Source organism: Notothenia rossii (genome assembly GCF_949606895.1).
Source record: "Notothenia rossii genome assembly, chromosome: 5".
In the NCBI taxonomy this organism is placed as follows: Eukaryota; Metazoa; Chordata; class Actinopteri; order Perciformes; family Nototheniidae; genus Notothenia; species Notothenia rossii.
The window spans coordinates 69,713,570-69,729,801 of NC_136903.1; the positions used below are offsets into that span (position 1 = coordinate 69,713,570).

The following is a 16,232-nucleotide window of genomic DNA, read 5'->3' on the forward strand; positions in this document are numbered from 1 at the left end:
TTTGTAAGGTAAACACATCCTTTTTTTTTTTACATATTTTAGTGTCACTGACTGAACATAATTAGATAACTTGATGCACAAAAAAAAGTTTTTAACAAGGGTGTAATTATTTTTTTTGAAAATATGCTCAACCAATCGGTCGAATTGGCCTTTTATGGTAAGTTAGCAATATGACTTTTTCAGAGTTTCAGAGATGTTTTTCCAATAAAATATGGTAAATAAATGGCTAGATTCATGGTAATATTACCAAATCTAGTACTGCCTTATGAGTCTAAGAGTGAAAGAGTGATAATAATTTATATAGCACCTTTCATGAATGGCATTCAGCCCAAAATTGCACACAGATGAGCAAGTTAGGCCAACACAGGATATGGACATGTGCTGTTAGGCCAGTGGTTTCCTGTTAGGCCAATTCAGCATATACAGTAAGATGAGAAAGTATTTTATTTATCATGAAAAACACTTTACATGACTTTTTTCCATTTTTTTTTTTTTACAATTATAATTTATTATCTTTTATGAATATATCTGGTTGTATATATTGCTCATTTTCCATAAAGAAACCAATGTATTTGAGTTTGTGTTTTATTTGAGTTTGATGCATACAAATACTGTACTGTATATGATGATTACTACTACTATGATTACTACTGATTCCATAGCTTTTTTCTTGGTCCGGCAGTTAAAGGGTAAGGAGAGTCTGAGCTACTAAGATCCACTTGTGTAAACAAACTACACTGTAAGTGGCACAAGTTTTGCAGGTAAATATCACATTAAGATTCTAAAGGTAAGTTCAGAATATAACAGATAATTATTTCAAAAATAAATAACAGTTATGATTTATTTCCAAATAATCTTCAACAACAAATGTGTTTTGAGCAGACATACTGTAATGACAGCCAATTGTATTTGACTTTATTAAATAACATTTTCATAGCACATGTAGTGAAAAAGTCATGAAAAGCATGCAAGCATTCAATGGCGAAATCTTACCTACAATGTCTGCTCTATAGCCAACCAGTGCTAGTAGCCTTTACCGGTGTTTCCGTGTGTATATGTATACACCCTTATAGTTCTTGCCAACAGGACAACATTTATGTTCCTCTGCCACATTGCCTATACCTCACCTAAAATGTTTACACAAACGTATTTCAGTTCATTTTGTCAAATGAAAAAGTCTTTGGAGCTAGCCATCATGGTGACACTGTGAAAATGTTTCTGAGAATATTTAAGGTTAGAAAAGTCAATACAGCCACAAATATCTTGATAATTTTTTAACAGCACTGAAAAGCTGGACAGATTAATCTGAGTTCACGAGCAGCAAGAGACACTAGAGACTCCTCTGCCCTGATTGGTTGTTTCTTCCATGGGTGGGGATATTTTTGCAAATGCCATACGGAGCACTGCTGGGAGGCCAAGGAACATGATTAACAGGTCGTGAAAAATATGAAGAAAAGTTATTTTTCAATAAAGTTACTAACTGAAATTGACCAAAAATGTGTTTAAACCTTCAAACACAATTTGTTTAAACTCCACACAGGATACAAACCCCAGATCCGGTGTCAAAGTCCTTTGCTTTTATGTGCAACATCCTCATTGATCACCTAAATACAACTTGGATATGGTACAGACTCTCCTTGACTTTCAGGTAGATAAGACATTTCCTTTAAAATATGAAGCAATTAAATATATAGACACAATTTTACAGAGTTGTGATAAACGTATTGAGACAGACTTTCTTTCAGATGGAAAAACTTATCACACTTAATTTCTCCTCAGTTACTTCACAGGGGCGGTCAAAGTCCTTCAGAGTAAGTTTCTCTTTTGGTTCCTACCACTCTTGCAGCTGCTGTAAATCAGCGTGTTACACCCGTTGCTTCATCTTCAGTCGACCATGAAAACTTGTCTCTCAAACACAGCAGGTCCCAAAGAATGTGACCATTTCCCATTTCCATCACTGCCCGCCATTCAATCTACTGTCTCTGATTTGTATCGCCACAGCACACTCTGTCCTCCCATTTCCCCTAAAAAATGTTCCACCACTGTCGGAGTGGGGTAGCTGGTGTGAATGCAATTTCTGATACACATTGGAAGTGGCAGGTGAATTTCGCCCAGCTGCTCCCCTTCTCTGTTCCACTTAGCAGCAATGCTCCTGTTCGAGTCACTCTGTCGCCGCATGGTTATAGTAAATGAATGAACATGCTCTGAGCGAGAGCCGAGTGCATCTACTTTCACAGATATCATCCTCACATCATTATTCCTCTTCCTCCTCCCCAACTGTCAGGCAAAAAAGTTTTTATCATTTTCAAAACTGCACACTTAAAGGCTGCTTCTGTTTATCATCTTCAAGTAAAATGAAAAGCAGTATGTATCATTCAAGGAAATAAATAACCGTCAAGTCTAAGTGCATCTAGAAGTCTACATATATTTTAAGCATTAGGCAGCATCAAAGCACTTTACTATTAATGGTCTTTTGGATTAAGAGAAAAGCAGATGTAGGCGGAGGTGGAGGTGGTAAAGAAGGATAAATGAGGAGGACAACAATGCGAGTATGGAGGAGGATGCAGCAGCAAGAGGAAACAGGAGAATCAGTAAATGAGGAATAATAGGAAGGGGTTGGGGAGGAAGAATGGGAGAGATGGTGCTAGAGTTGGAAAACAAGGAGGAGGAGCAGAAAGAGGGACAACAACTATTAAAAAAAAAGGAAAGGGGTTCTGGGGATTCAAAGCACTGTCGATAAAATACAGCCTAGGTTAAATTATAACTCAGCGTCATACTTTGCTAACCATCACTGCAACACAAGGCACAGGTGTATTACATGATCAGGCATTATAATATTACAATCATATTATATTTTATTTCTATATAATATTATCGTATTTTAGAGACGCCTTTCAGGACACCCAAGGTCCCCTCTCAATGCATAAAAGAAATACTCAAACTGATAAAAACAGCAAAACATGATAAATCACAAGCAGGGCAAACATTAAAGACACATTTTAAAAGCAGACACGTAGAAGGGAGACAAATACAGTAGCATTTAGATGATGCAGACAGGGAGGTTAACACTATAGTCAATGGGCTCGTCTTAACAGGTGAGGTTTGAGGTGGGATTGTATGTTGTAACATATCTGAATAAAATCAAGATGTTTGTATAAAAGAAGCCTGACTATCAAGGGTAGGGACCTACTGCACTCCAGTGCCGACAGTGTTAGCATGGCTTATGGATGTCACTGAATACTACCTTTTTATGTTACTGTAATGAGATGGGAAGAACAATGGCTATATCAGTGTCCTAATATTAGCGCCTTTTCAGTTGCCTTTATACAGGTGACAGACCCTTTAGAGGTTATTTCCAGAGGGCGTACAAATGTAGTTGTTTTTGATAGTAGTAAAGATTTCTTAAAGAGAAAGACACATTTCATCTTCTTAATCATCTGGCCAGAATGCATCTCAAAACAGATCACATGTGATTTGGACAATTGGTCCATTTGTTTCTGTCTTTTATGATTTTTGTTTGCATTCAAGCTTTTTATATATATATATATATATTATATATATATCTAAAAGCAATCCAATTTAACCACGAGCATAAAAAGTTTTAAATGTTTTTTTTTTTATTCCACCAAAAAAAGCATTTTCTCTTTGGTAGAATGCATAACATACACAGTCAGTAAGACAGTCCATACACTCCAATCATAACGCAGCATGAGACAGAATTGCAGAGCTGGGAAACCACTCAAATTGCCACCCTAAGTATACAGAGTATAGTCTTTATCATGAAATATTTGGATAAATATAAGTAATTGCAAGCAGGCCATGATGGAAAAAAAGGGAAAATATAATTAGCCATGCCTTTGGGCATTTAAAAAAAACTGGAATTTAATGCTAAAAATAGAAGGCTGTGCAGTCATCGCAATACGACAACAAATATAGTGAGGAAATAAGAGTCGGTATGAATGACAGATTCCTTGGTATTACATGGGGGGCTCTGGCACACAGAATGAGAGAGAGAGAGAGAGAAGAGAGAGAGAGAGAGAGAGAGAGAGAGAGAGAGAGAGAGAGGAGTAGAGAGAGAGAGAGAGAGAGAGAGAGAGAGAGGGGTGTGTGCTAACACATACACTGAAGCGGCGATCCTGGGGTGTCTAACTCGGGGGTTAAGGAACACAATGACAAGGGGTCACCTGGCAGTAATTGGAGCCTTTTGTGTGTGGAAATAGTCATTTCCCTGTGTAGTCTCAGGGTTATCACAGCAGTGATATGAAAACCTGTAATTTTGTTTTCCTTTCTATCGATTTCAGAAAGAGTATGTGTGGAAAGGAGAGACACAGGAGAAGAGCACGAGCACCGTGCCTGTTGCGGGTGTTAGGACTATGCCATTGTCATTCAAAATGTTTTGTTGCAGGAAGGGAATTTGAGAGGAGAATGGGAGATGAGCACTAATAGGGAGCAAATGGGGAAGTGGTATAATTGGATTTGATTACGTCTGTCTGTCAGAACAGGACAGGACAAATATGCGTCTGGAATTATTTTGACATTATCACCATGTGGAAGGCTCCTTTGTGAAGTTGGTCCGATGCAAAGAATGAGAATTGTCTCGAGTGAGATTTGCAGCCATCCTATCATCGTAGATCAGGACAAATCCTGGCAATGTCTGTCTGTTGGTTCAAAAATCAGATGAATTAAATGATTCTAAATAAATACGGAATTTTAGGTTTTGGATCATAAATTATCGGAAACATGCTAGGCATACATTAGCTTTTAGCTTGTAGCTGCTGCAGGCAGCTTCCACTAGGGAAACACTGATTCTCAAGAACTGCATTACTGAGAGTTTTAAAAAGCTCAGCTTACTTTATTCTCTGAAGTAGGACTTTAAAACTCTCAATTCATCTTTTGTTAAACAATAGAACAATGGTAACACAGCTTTCTAGCAAAGTAAATGCCAGGTAAAGTTGTGTTAAGTCACAGTCCAACAAAGGTTTTTTGCCAAGAAAGGATGTGTTTCTTTGCTGTACTCCCTCAGATTGCAGTCCTGACACATCACAGGACTGGTTAAGTGAAATGAAAGAGAAGGCTGCACTTTAACATCGAGCTTAAGTTGGTCTGAATGTGGCATTCAGTCCTCCTAAAGCTGGGGTATGTTACTTGGACAAACCAGTAAGAGTAAACTATATTTGAAAGTATCCCAACTAAGAAATCCAAGCCTTACTTTAAGCTGGCTTCCAAAGCCACGCCCCCCCCCCCCCAAAAAAGTTACAAATAATGCTTCTAAAGATAAATTGGCTACCCTTGTGTTTAAATATGCCTAAGTGAGAGATATCCATGCAGTACATTTATCTGTGACTACAACTTTTGAAAATCTTATCATCTTATGTAATTTCTTTATGCCGCTCTGATGTAATAAAAAAACCTTTCTGACATGAAGATACAAAGGTTAGCAGCAGAATCTTTTTTTAATCTCCCTTATTTTTCCCTAGATTATTTACCTACTGTACTCACTGAAACCATCCTGGATAATATAAAATACCTCAGGAAGGCCATGAATGATGAAGACTGATGCAAGGCTTACAGATAAGTCTCTGATAGAAGCTGGTAACTGATCGATTCTGGCCTGGAGGCATGGCTGAGTGTGTTAATGCTGAAAGACCCTAAGCACTGTGTGACCTCAGGTTACATCGCTGATGTGTCCAAAATGCATCAGATGATGTACAACATCAAACTCATCTGACAACATGCACATCATCCATCAAGTCACATTGAGGCTGTAGACAAAACATCATAAATAGATACATCTAAAAGCCACTTTGATCAAACATAATCTCATTCCCCTGTCTGACTCAGCCATCCACTCCCTTTTCTCCAGATCCTGTATTTGATTTGTACAGTTTCAGGTGAATGTTGTGTTTTGGCCAAATATAAAACTTTCACTCCAATGACACAGTGACCTGAGTGTCTGTTGCCACATATTTGCTTTTATTCCTGCAAAAATAAGTAGAAACTTAAATGCATTTCTGATCAAAATAATGGCTTTAATGACGCTGCCATCTTTTGTGTTCTGCACCATACTCAGTGGCACTTTCCAATTTGAGGGACAGCATTTTGGGGATCAAAACTACTTAACAGTATAAGGCCAATGTAGGGGGGCACGTAGAACAGCTGCTTGCTGTGCCTTTTCTTTCTTGCTACAACAGGAGGGGAATGGTATTACAGCTAAAATGTCTATTTACTGCAACGTAAAGCAAGCAGGATTTTCAACAAACACAGTGTTTTGTTGTCTATAGAGGGTTTCTCTGTTCCATTTCACTGCTACTACAGCGCTGCAACTAAACAAGCCCCCCAGCAACAGCAATCAAAGACAAAAAAACTAAAAGCAGGCAGTATTCGACCAATCACTTGAACTATGTGAATTCCTTAACAGTGATATCCCTATTAAATATCTAAATTCTAATCTGAGTTTTTTAAGCCAATATCAAAAATAAACGTATTATTATTATCAGGCAGAGCTTTGAAGTCGCCAGATCACATCATAGGACAAACATCACAATTCAGTGAGAGACATGTCTGACAAAGAATCAACCATTACAATTTGAAAAACCGCACTCAACAGGAATTGATGTAGCTTGTAGCAAAACCAGTTGAAGAATGAGCGAGTGATACTGAACATTCATGTACAATAAGCAACAGTGATCACAAACCAAGCAATTTTTCATAAATTCAGGCGGTTCTGTTATTTGGTCTTTACATTCTAGGTTCACAAACAGAATAGTATATCTGCTTGTCTGTTTATCTGCACACCTTCTCAGAAAGACTAATATCTATGAGTGAGAGCACCTCTACCCTCAGTGCTGCACCACATACAAATACAAACACAGCCCCACACCAATGCACAAAACTGAGAAAGCATAGAAACACAAATAACCGGAGACGTAGTCTTTACTGGAGCCAGTTGCATGGCTTGCTGGAGTGTTGTTATGGCAGTAACCGCTGAAGATAAAAGCCCCTTTAAGCAACAATGGTTATAAATTACCAAAAATAATCTGGCACCCAGGAAGCATAGAGGGCCTGTCAGCACTCTGCAACTCCCCATCTGTCACACACACCTACACACACGCACACAAACACACACATTGTCAGACACATGCACACACTTAAGCACACACACAAACTGTAACAGCAGCAGCATGCATCTGCTCCCAGCTCCTCTAGCCCCCCCCCTCCTCATCATCCCCACCTTATTAAGATTCATATCCCCGAAAGGTGACTTCTAAGTCGGGCACAGTGACAACCCCCCACCCTCCTGCCCCACAAGCTGCCTGCAGGTATAGGCACAGTGACAGGTAGCTCTTCACTCCCCTGGGCCCTGGGCAGGGGTGTAGAGGTGGCGGTGTGTGTGTGTGTGTGTGTGTGTGTGTGTGTGTGTGTGTGTGTGTGTGTGTGTGTGTGTGTGTGTGTGTGTGTCTGTGTGTGTCTGTGTGTGTGTGTGTGTGTGTGTGTGTGTGTGTGTGGGGGGGGGGGGGGGGGGAGATCAGGGTGGTAAAAGTGACGAGGAGTAGGATTATCAAGTCAAAGATGCCCCCTGTAGATAAGAAGTCTCTGGGGAAGAGTGTCTGTCTGCGATCGCCGGGAACTGAAGCCTCTCCTCCCCTCACTCTCGTCCTCTCTCTAGTCCTCTCTCTACCCGTGTTGCTCCTGCTCTCTTTCTGTCCGTCTGTCTCTTTTCTCTCCGGGCTTATCTACCTCTCACCTCCTACGGCTTGCCTTTCTCTTTATCTTTAAACACTGATTCCCCCTCCTCCTCTCTCTGTGGCACTCCTCACTCTGAGCACTCCAACAAATGAATCCAGCCACTTGACTCCTGATCCGCCGTGCTGTTAGAGCAAATACTCTGATACCCACAGCAGCCACGAGGGGTGGGATGGGGGGCAAGGATTACACTAGTTCCTGTTCCTCTTAGATCGTACAATTTTACAAGAGGTGGAAAGTTCCCTCTTTCTTTGCCTTGTACAGGAGCATGTTTGCCATTGTGTTGACTCCATTCTAAAAGAAAGAAAAATGATTTTTCACCTAACAGCATCAACATCCCTCTTCCGCTATGTTTACAGGTTCTGCGCGGAGGAATACTCTAGGCTCCTATTGGAAACATGTTGTGTTATATGTCATTCTGTAATAAGGAGAAAAGATTGCTAGCCTTTTTCTGTATAATGTTCACAGATGACACCCTACGTCTGACAAGTCTGCCTATTCTCAGGCGGATGTCACCTAGTGTGAACATGTCATTACATTTGGATTCTGTATCTAGATCTGTACATTCTAGGCACCAATTTCTTGGGACTCAAGAGTTGTGAATAATGCCCAGGGAGCCGATAACATCATGGAAATCCTAAAGGAGAGGGTCAGGTTCAGGGACTTCAGGTAAAGTTATGGTTGGTGAGGTGTTTAATGAGGCAGTCCAAGAAGACAGGCAAGGCTAATACCTTCACACCGGGCTGATTAGTGTGAACCCCCTCTAGGTTGCCACCTAGAAGCAGGTCTAGGTGCCAACCTGGCGCTCATTATTACTCTTTAAACAGGGAGGAAAGAGATTGGATTACTTTTTTCCCACAATCTCAATCTACTACTTATATACTGCAGAGGTTAGGGCATTTCAGTTCACTTTAGTGGGGTTAAACTGATGTCACATTCTTCAGAGTTTTACATTCATACACATACACTGTACTATACTGTATAACCTTAAAATATAGAGATTATTTAACATGATATGTACCAAGTTGTTGTCCTTTTAAATGCACATGGCTCAAAAACAACATGATTACATCTCCAGATTGATGAACATCATTATTGTGTTGTAAAATTGTTTGTTTAAAGCCTTTTCCAAAAAAATGTTTTGCTGTTTGTTTATATGCTGGTTTAGCTTCCAGGGAATTTCTGTGAAAAGAGAGAAATATTTTCTTTTCTAAGCCAAACACCTGGCTGGAGCTTTATGTAAGAATGAAAGCACCATTCTCTGGTACAATAAAAATCCCCTCCAAATGATGGCTAATTCTCTAGTTTTTTTTTATTACAACAGTAACCAACATCTTTTATTATAACCAACATTTATATGGATTATTGACCACTGTAACGGAGGTGATCTTTGGGGCCATAGATCTCGGCCTCCGTTACGGATTGTATAGCTTCGTTGGTGTTTTAGTTTGAAAAGTGTTCCCCCTCCCGTCTTGTCTGTTGCTGCTGCTGATTGTGTTCACCTGGTGCCCTGTGTTGTCTCCTCCCCCTTCACCTGTGTCTTGTTGGTTTGAGTAGTCCTGTGTGTATAGGTTCTGTTTTCCTGTTGGTGTGTGTGTGAGATCCTTGTTGCTGGTAACTGTGTGCACGGGTAACAGTCATATTGAGGCTGTGAATTATGTGCCCATGATTTAATAAATGCCCACACCGGGTTATATTGGAACTCTCTGCCTCTGCCTCCTTGCTTGGTCGGACCGCTCAACGGTCAGCATCACAACAACCCACCGCCAATAATAATACGAAGGAAAGTGAGTTCATGACGCAATAGTTAATAAATTTCTTCTGGTAACTAATCAACAGCTTCAAATAGCAGCTGTGACCTCTGAATGACAGAGTACTGGTTGAAAGGTCCATGATAACAACTTCTGTATAAAAGGGCCCTTAGCTGCCTGTTGCATTGTTGGAAAAAATACACCCACTGCACATTTGCGACTGAAAATGCATCTAACGATGTTCCAGTGCATTTCTCTTTGCTATTTATATCAAAGGCTTTGAACCCTTTATATCATACGGCACAAGCAATTAAATGTGTTTGTAGGCCAAGAGTGGTTCTGTGACTGGGGAAGAGATATGTTACACCATGAACTGTACAACATACAGACAGACTAATGACAGAAAAAAGGATATCTGCAGCCGTGAATTAAACAAATTTTCTTTTTTAAAGCTGATAGCTACAGTCCACCTGAAACAGTGTCCATAGTTTAGTTACCATGAGGCTGTATACCATGAATGTATCATGAATGATGGACCTGAGATGGAAGCTCGCTCACAATGCTAATGCGTTTGGCGCTCACAACAAACAGTATGGCTTTGCTACACAGTAAGCAATTACACAAAGAGAAACACCACCAACCTACCAACAACCCAAACACTTCCCTGCTGCATACACATGGTTCATTAGCATGCATGCTATAAGTGGGATGCAATTCTCAGGTCCTATGCTTGTGTGTGAGATATGGATGGAGCATGTGTGGACCGGAGACGGCAGGTTAGCAGGGCTGTGGCTCCTAATGAGCTCCTTGGTGCCTTCCCATCAGCACAGAGCCGGGTTCCCCTTTACTTGGCACCCTGGGAGCTTGTTAAGAGGCATTCCCTTTAAAACAATCATCTGCCAGCAATCATATTTCCAAAGTTATGGTATGTCACGGTGTTCTCGCACCCGCCCTCACTTGAGCCGCTCTCGTCTTGCCCTCTCCCTCCGTCCACATCACCTGCTATTCAGGCATGATGCTCAGTTTTCAGATTGGTGGCATTGGTTTTCCTTGGGGAGCCGATCCAGAGTCTGACACGTTTAAGAGGGATCAGAATGACAGGATGTGTAGCAGCGAAGAGAGCAGGCTAATATGCAGCAGGAGGTATATACAGTTATATATGGTGGTAAGAAATTGAGATAATGGAGGAGAAACAAAGTAGGGAGCCATGATGCAATTTCAAATGAGAGTAAGGAGAATTAGCAGCAACTTTTTTCAACATTTGAGAGGATTTTCAGTTGCAGAATTCTAGGCAAATGTTCAGTAGGAGGTATGTTACATGAGTAAATCATGGTCATAAACAGCCGTAAAATAAAAGGGTGTTTGCCATCCTTACTGTCAATCTGTGTCACATTCTGAATCTCATTACTGAGGAATATTATTTCATTTTAGAAGGTGAGGTTGAAAATGGAGTTCTGCAACTGCATTATTTGCATTACTCAACTTTTATTTGTAGCTTTAAACTCTACAGTATGTTAAAAGTTTATATATTGAGGTTCTCGGGAGGCACATTTTTTTTTGGTACATTTGGTTTTGTGTGTGGATTCACAGACTTTTGACAGTCTCCCACCTGGTGTTGTTTTGTTAAGAGAGCTGAGTAAATCCTTTTGGGGGGGGGGGGGATCTGGTAGAATCAATAACAGTGAAACAGTCATTCTCTAAGAGATTATACCTTTTATGGCTTTAGAGAAAGGTAACATTTCCTAATCCTTTACTTAAGAACATACAACATCTAACTTGTTTTGTAAGCCTGGAAAACCTTATAACATAGATAACATAACATAAAGGTTGGCTGCCTGTTAAAGCACATTTGTTATCTTGTTTATGAGTGTCAAATTCTGTGGTGTTACAGAGGCACGTGTGTCAGAGCTAGTCTGACAGAAGAGTTATGTTACGAACAATGCAGCTTTTTAATATGGCTGTAGATTATTAACTACCTTTTGACTGCTTTATTCCTAACATTGCAGGTATACTCAATGTTAATATTCTTTTTGACAGAATGAGACCCTCTAAAGTGAATTACCTGAAATCTCAGAAAGTGAAGGGCCCGCAAGTGTAAAAGAGAGAGAGAGAGAGAGAAAAGTGAGAGAAGAGGTTGAAGAAGACGTGAGAGTAGACACATATGTTGTTAAATTGAAGGAAAGTAAAAAATATGTGAGAATAGAGATGTGCAGGTGCAACATAAAGCACACCAATGTGTCCCTTGTGCTCAATGCACCTCTCTAAAAACACTCTCAGAAATAGTACACTAACAAGAGAGGTGCACTGTCAGAAAGTGAGGTACAGAGTCTGCTAACAGGTACAGGTATAACAAATTGTTTTTAAAGCAAATAAATGAAGTATGGCAGTTTAATAGTGATTACTTTGTTTCTTTGTCACAAAAGTCCCATATTTAAAGTTGTGTTTTCAACACAGGAGAGAGCTGGCTATTAAAACTGTGGCATAATCATTGTGAGATATGTGAGGGTGTTTCATGAGGTGGAAAGGGGGTGACCAAAATACACACGTTTTGGGATGAAATGTGTTAATGCAGCCGGGCCTTCCTGTTTGACAGTGTAGAGCACACATCTCAAACTCAATTGGCCCGCGGACCGGTGGTGGATTTCATTTCGGCCCGCAGGATAATTTCTAATTACTATTAGATACCGCCGGTATGTTGCATGCGCACCTTCACTCAATCCTGAGGATTTCCTCAGCTCAGAGCCTGACCCCAAACATTGATGAACTTGCACCCAAGATGAGATGCCAAGTATCTGCTTGAACTAGCATCACAGAGCAGCAAACTGAGTTTCAATGGATGTTTCCTTTTGCACTTTTTTTCTTGCGACAACAGGGCATGTTTGTTTTTTTTCTTTGAGGGAAATAGTTTTTTTTAAGCTGTTGGCCTGTGGAAAAATGTAATCATAAGAAATGACTGAGGAAAAGCTGCAGATAGAGCCATAAGAAATGAATGCAACTGATTATTTAATGTTTAATGTTGTTTTTAGAGGCAATAATTTAAGCTTTGTTAGTTCCAGGTTTAATATGTGTAATAAGTTAATTTCAATACGTTTGCAATAAACATTGAAACAGTCCAGCCCTCGACTAGTACCGATTTTTTTTATTTTGGCCCACTGTGTATTTTAGTTTGACACCCCTGGTGTAGAGTATCTCAGCACCATTAATGTGAAACCGTCAGAACTAAGCACATGCTCATGAAAATGCCTGATGGTAAAACATTTCCAAATAAAACTGTGTCTGTGAGATAACTCACTGTGACTTATACAGTAAGTCAAGGTGACATATGCTCACATGAAACACAGACTCCTATTCATAGTATTTTGAATGTACATAGTTCAAGTATGAATTATGCCTTGAATAATTAGTATATTTACACTTGAGAGGCCTATTTTACAACCCATATGGAAACTAGGAAAACGTGGTTATTTGTCCTTTAAAGAACTTTGATTTGCTGAAATGTCATATGAAATCTGACTTATTAAGACATTTTTATTAGACCCAACCTACTCGTTTATTGGCTGTACTACATAATTATTAGTCTTTTATTTACTATAATCCCATTGTTGTATTAAAATCCTTTGTGCATTGAATTTCTAACAACTATTACCGGTAATTAAAAAAAAGTCTGCTACCATGACCTTTAACAGAAGCCTCAGCCATCACAGAAGGATGGATTTCTCTTTGCCTGTATTTTCAATGTTTACCTGGTGTGCTGAAATAATATGTGGGACTTTTACTTGACTAAAAAAATAAAACTTGGACTGGGGGTTGGATGCTGTTCATGCTGTTGGCCTGTGACTTCGGTTCTTCGGGGCGATTCAATTTTAACCGCTGCCTACAGGGTCGCCCCTCCTGAGAGACGAGTGAGCGATACAGGGAGAGAAACACAGAAGAAGAGATGAGAGCGCGGCAGAGAGGAAAGTGAGTGAAGAGAATAATTAGCGATACAGGGAGAGAAGACGGAGAGGAGAGTGAACAGGCGTGTTAGCGGCAGACAGGGAGAGACAAATAATTATATATGGCGCTCTCCAAGAAGAGGAAAGTGGAAAGTGAGAACAGAGCTTTTAACCCTGAGTGGACTCATTCATGTTCATCCTGCCCACTGAGAGCACAGAACCAGTGTGTCTCATTTGTTCAGAGACGGTGGCGCTCATTAAAAGTGCCAAAACGCCACTATGAGAGAAAACACAAAGTGTTTGACCAAACATTCCCTCTCAACTCAGAAATGAGGTCACAAAAAATAAGCAGTCTCAGATCAGTCCACCAGGATCAAAATTAAAACTAAATATCGTTCGAGGGCAGACTAACCGAGGCTCACCAATGAGCACCTGCATGTGTGTATGAGAATGTCCTTGACGCCATTTCAGCCCAGATTTAAACTCCTGGGAGGAGAAGCTCAAGCTCAATTTTCGCACTGAATTAAAAAAAAGTGAGTGAGGGACTGCAATATAAGAGGGAAAGAAAGAGAAACTTTAAAACTTCAATTGTTATGGTGTGTAAAGACTGATATTGTTCTATAATCATCTGAAACTGTTAAGTCATGATGTGAAACGGTTAACAAAGAAAAAGGGAAACTCGAGCTGCTGCTACACTTTATTTTATTTACCTAAAATTAAGCACTTTTAAGATGCACACATTTTCAAAAGCTATTTTATTTATTTTCTCTATTTTAGTTTTAAATGCAGCCCGAGAGGAAGATTACACATATCCACAGTATTTACTGTATATCTGTATAGTTCAATGTTAATTGACAATAAATATTGTTGTTTTTTATTGTTGAATTGTACTTTCTTTATTTGATTGGCAGCCAGTTGTTGATTACATGCAGACGTTGATAAAGCTACAGACTACTTCAATTCATATCACACTAATTCATGAAGCAAGTTAGACATGTTGATGTTCCGGACCTTTGCATGGGGAGATTTTCTCTAACTGGACCTCGTTGAATTTTAGTTGAATACCCCTGCTATGGAGAGAGTTTTTTTTAATTAATCAGTTAAGTTGAAAATTCTTCGTTTTAGCACTCGAATTTATCCAGAATTTATAAGGTGGCGGTTTTATATTAATCTCTATTAGAGGAAGAGACAAAAGAAGAGATGCAGGAAAACAGAGGGGGCAGGGGTTCACACAGCACAGAGCTGATCTGTGTGTATATATTGTGACATTTTCAAGTGGTCTCTGATGTAGGGATGGCACACCTGTTTAATGAGCCACTAATGGTGGCACTAATTGAGGTGGGCTAATTTCGTGTCATCATGAGCTAGTCGCCACCAAAGGAATTGGATCTATGGAGCAGGAAATATTCTGTGATAGCTGGCAGGTTAAAGCGAGCCTGGTCTCATCTCCTCTCGCCTCCAAGATTTGAAATGCAGGATTCTTTCGATAACCATCCAACTTAATCTTATTATTTAAATTCAAAACCAGCACGATAAGAAATTGCATAATCACAGCAATAGTTAACAGAGCAGCGACTCCATAGATACAGATTCAATTAATAGCTTTTTTTTTTTACGATGTGAGTTTCCTTTTTTTTGTTGCAGCAACACTGCTGTCATGAGCAGCGTTTTAAAGCTTGAAGGTTTCAGTGGAGTGGTCTGAGGGATTGTAGGGCAGCGGACAGTGGAGAGTTGTAGCTAGGGAGAAGACACAATCCTCTCAGACCCCCAGGGCTTTTCCATTATCCTGCTCTTTCTGGATCATATAACACAGGGCTGTGTGTGTTTGTGTGTATGTGTGTGCAGCCAAGTTGAGTTTGGCTGTGATTGCATGCATGTGTGTGTGTTATCTGGATGTGTGCACGTTCATATCCATCTCAGCAAGTCCCTGTACAATGTTTTCTCTTATGTTCTGTTATTTTAACATTTGTTTCCTTTTTATTGCTGTTAATATCTGGTTTGTTCTACCAACTGGGTCCATTGCCAGGCGCATGTTTGATATTAAATTGCCCAATGCCCCGTAGTCATGAGAACTTGGTGGTAGGAGAAAAGAGGAGAAGGAGAAGAACTCTAGAGGAGTAAGGCGAAAGAATCACGATAAAGGGGAGTTGCTAATTCATCGTCAAAACGCCACATTGTGACACCACAGTTGTCTCCCTCTTTACTCCGCCCACAGTCACACACTGGTAGCTTTAGAGAAATAGGTTGACTGACAGATGTGCTTGCAAACACAAGTCTATCCATATACTCACATGCTACGATGTACATTTAAATGGCTAATGGTGGCTATACATATTCATTTGGTCCACACAGGCTGTGAAACATTTATTTCTAATGTTACATGTATAAGGGGATTGAACTGCCCTTCCAAAAATGATGACAATAGCGGTAGAAACGACGTTAAGAAACAACTTTCTCCTACAGTTAGGATAACAAAAGTCTTGTTCTAGCACAAAGAGCAGCTTCTTGTTTGTTTAATTTCCCTTGTTTATTATGGAGGACTTGGTAGATATACCCACTTAATTTAAATGGCTCAGATAAGGGGCCGCTTTTCAAATGTTTTTAGTACAAAATCAGTATTTAAGGCATAGCTGGTTCCAAAACACTTAGCTCTCAGGGTTGGCTTTCAACCCCTACCTTTATTGAGCTGGGGAAAGGGGACAACTTTGAATGATGTGTTTACAAACCACAACAGTAAAATCCTACTTATTGTGCCTTAAAGGAAGGCTTGAAAAAAATACTATCTGTCCTTTAATGCTTTGCA

The 16,232-nt window shown here is 39.9% G+C and overlaps 1 protein-coding gene across 3 annotated transcripts in view; it reads right to left on the reverse strand.

Moving 5' to 3' along the window:
* LOC307041007 (neurexophilin-4-like) overlaps positions 1–16,232 on the reverse strand; it is a 150,002-nt gene that overhangs the window by 44,306 nt on the left and 89,464 nt on the right. The gene's annotated exons all lie outside the window — the stretch shown is intronic.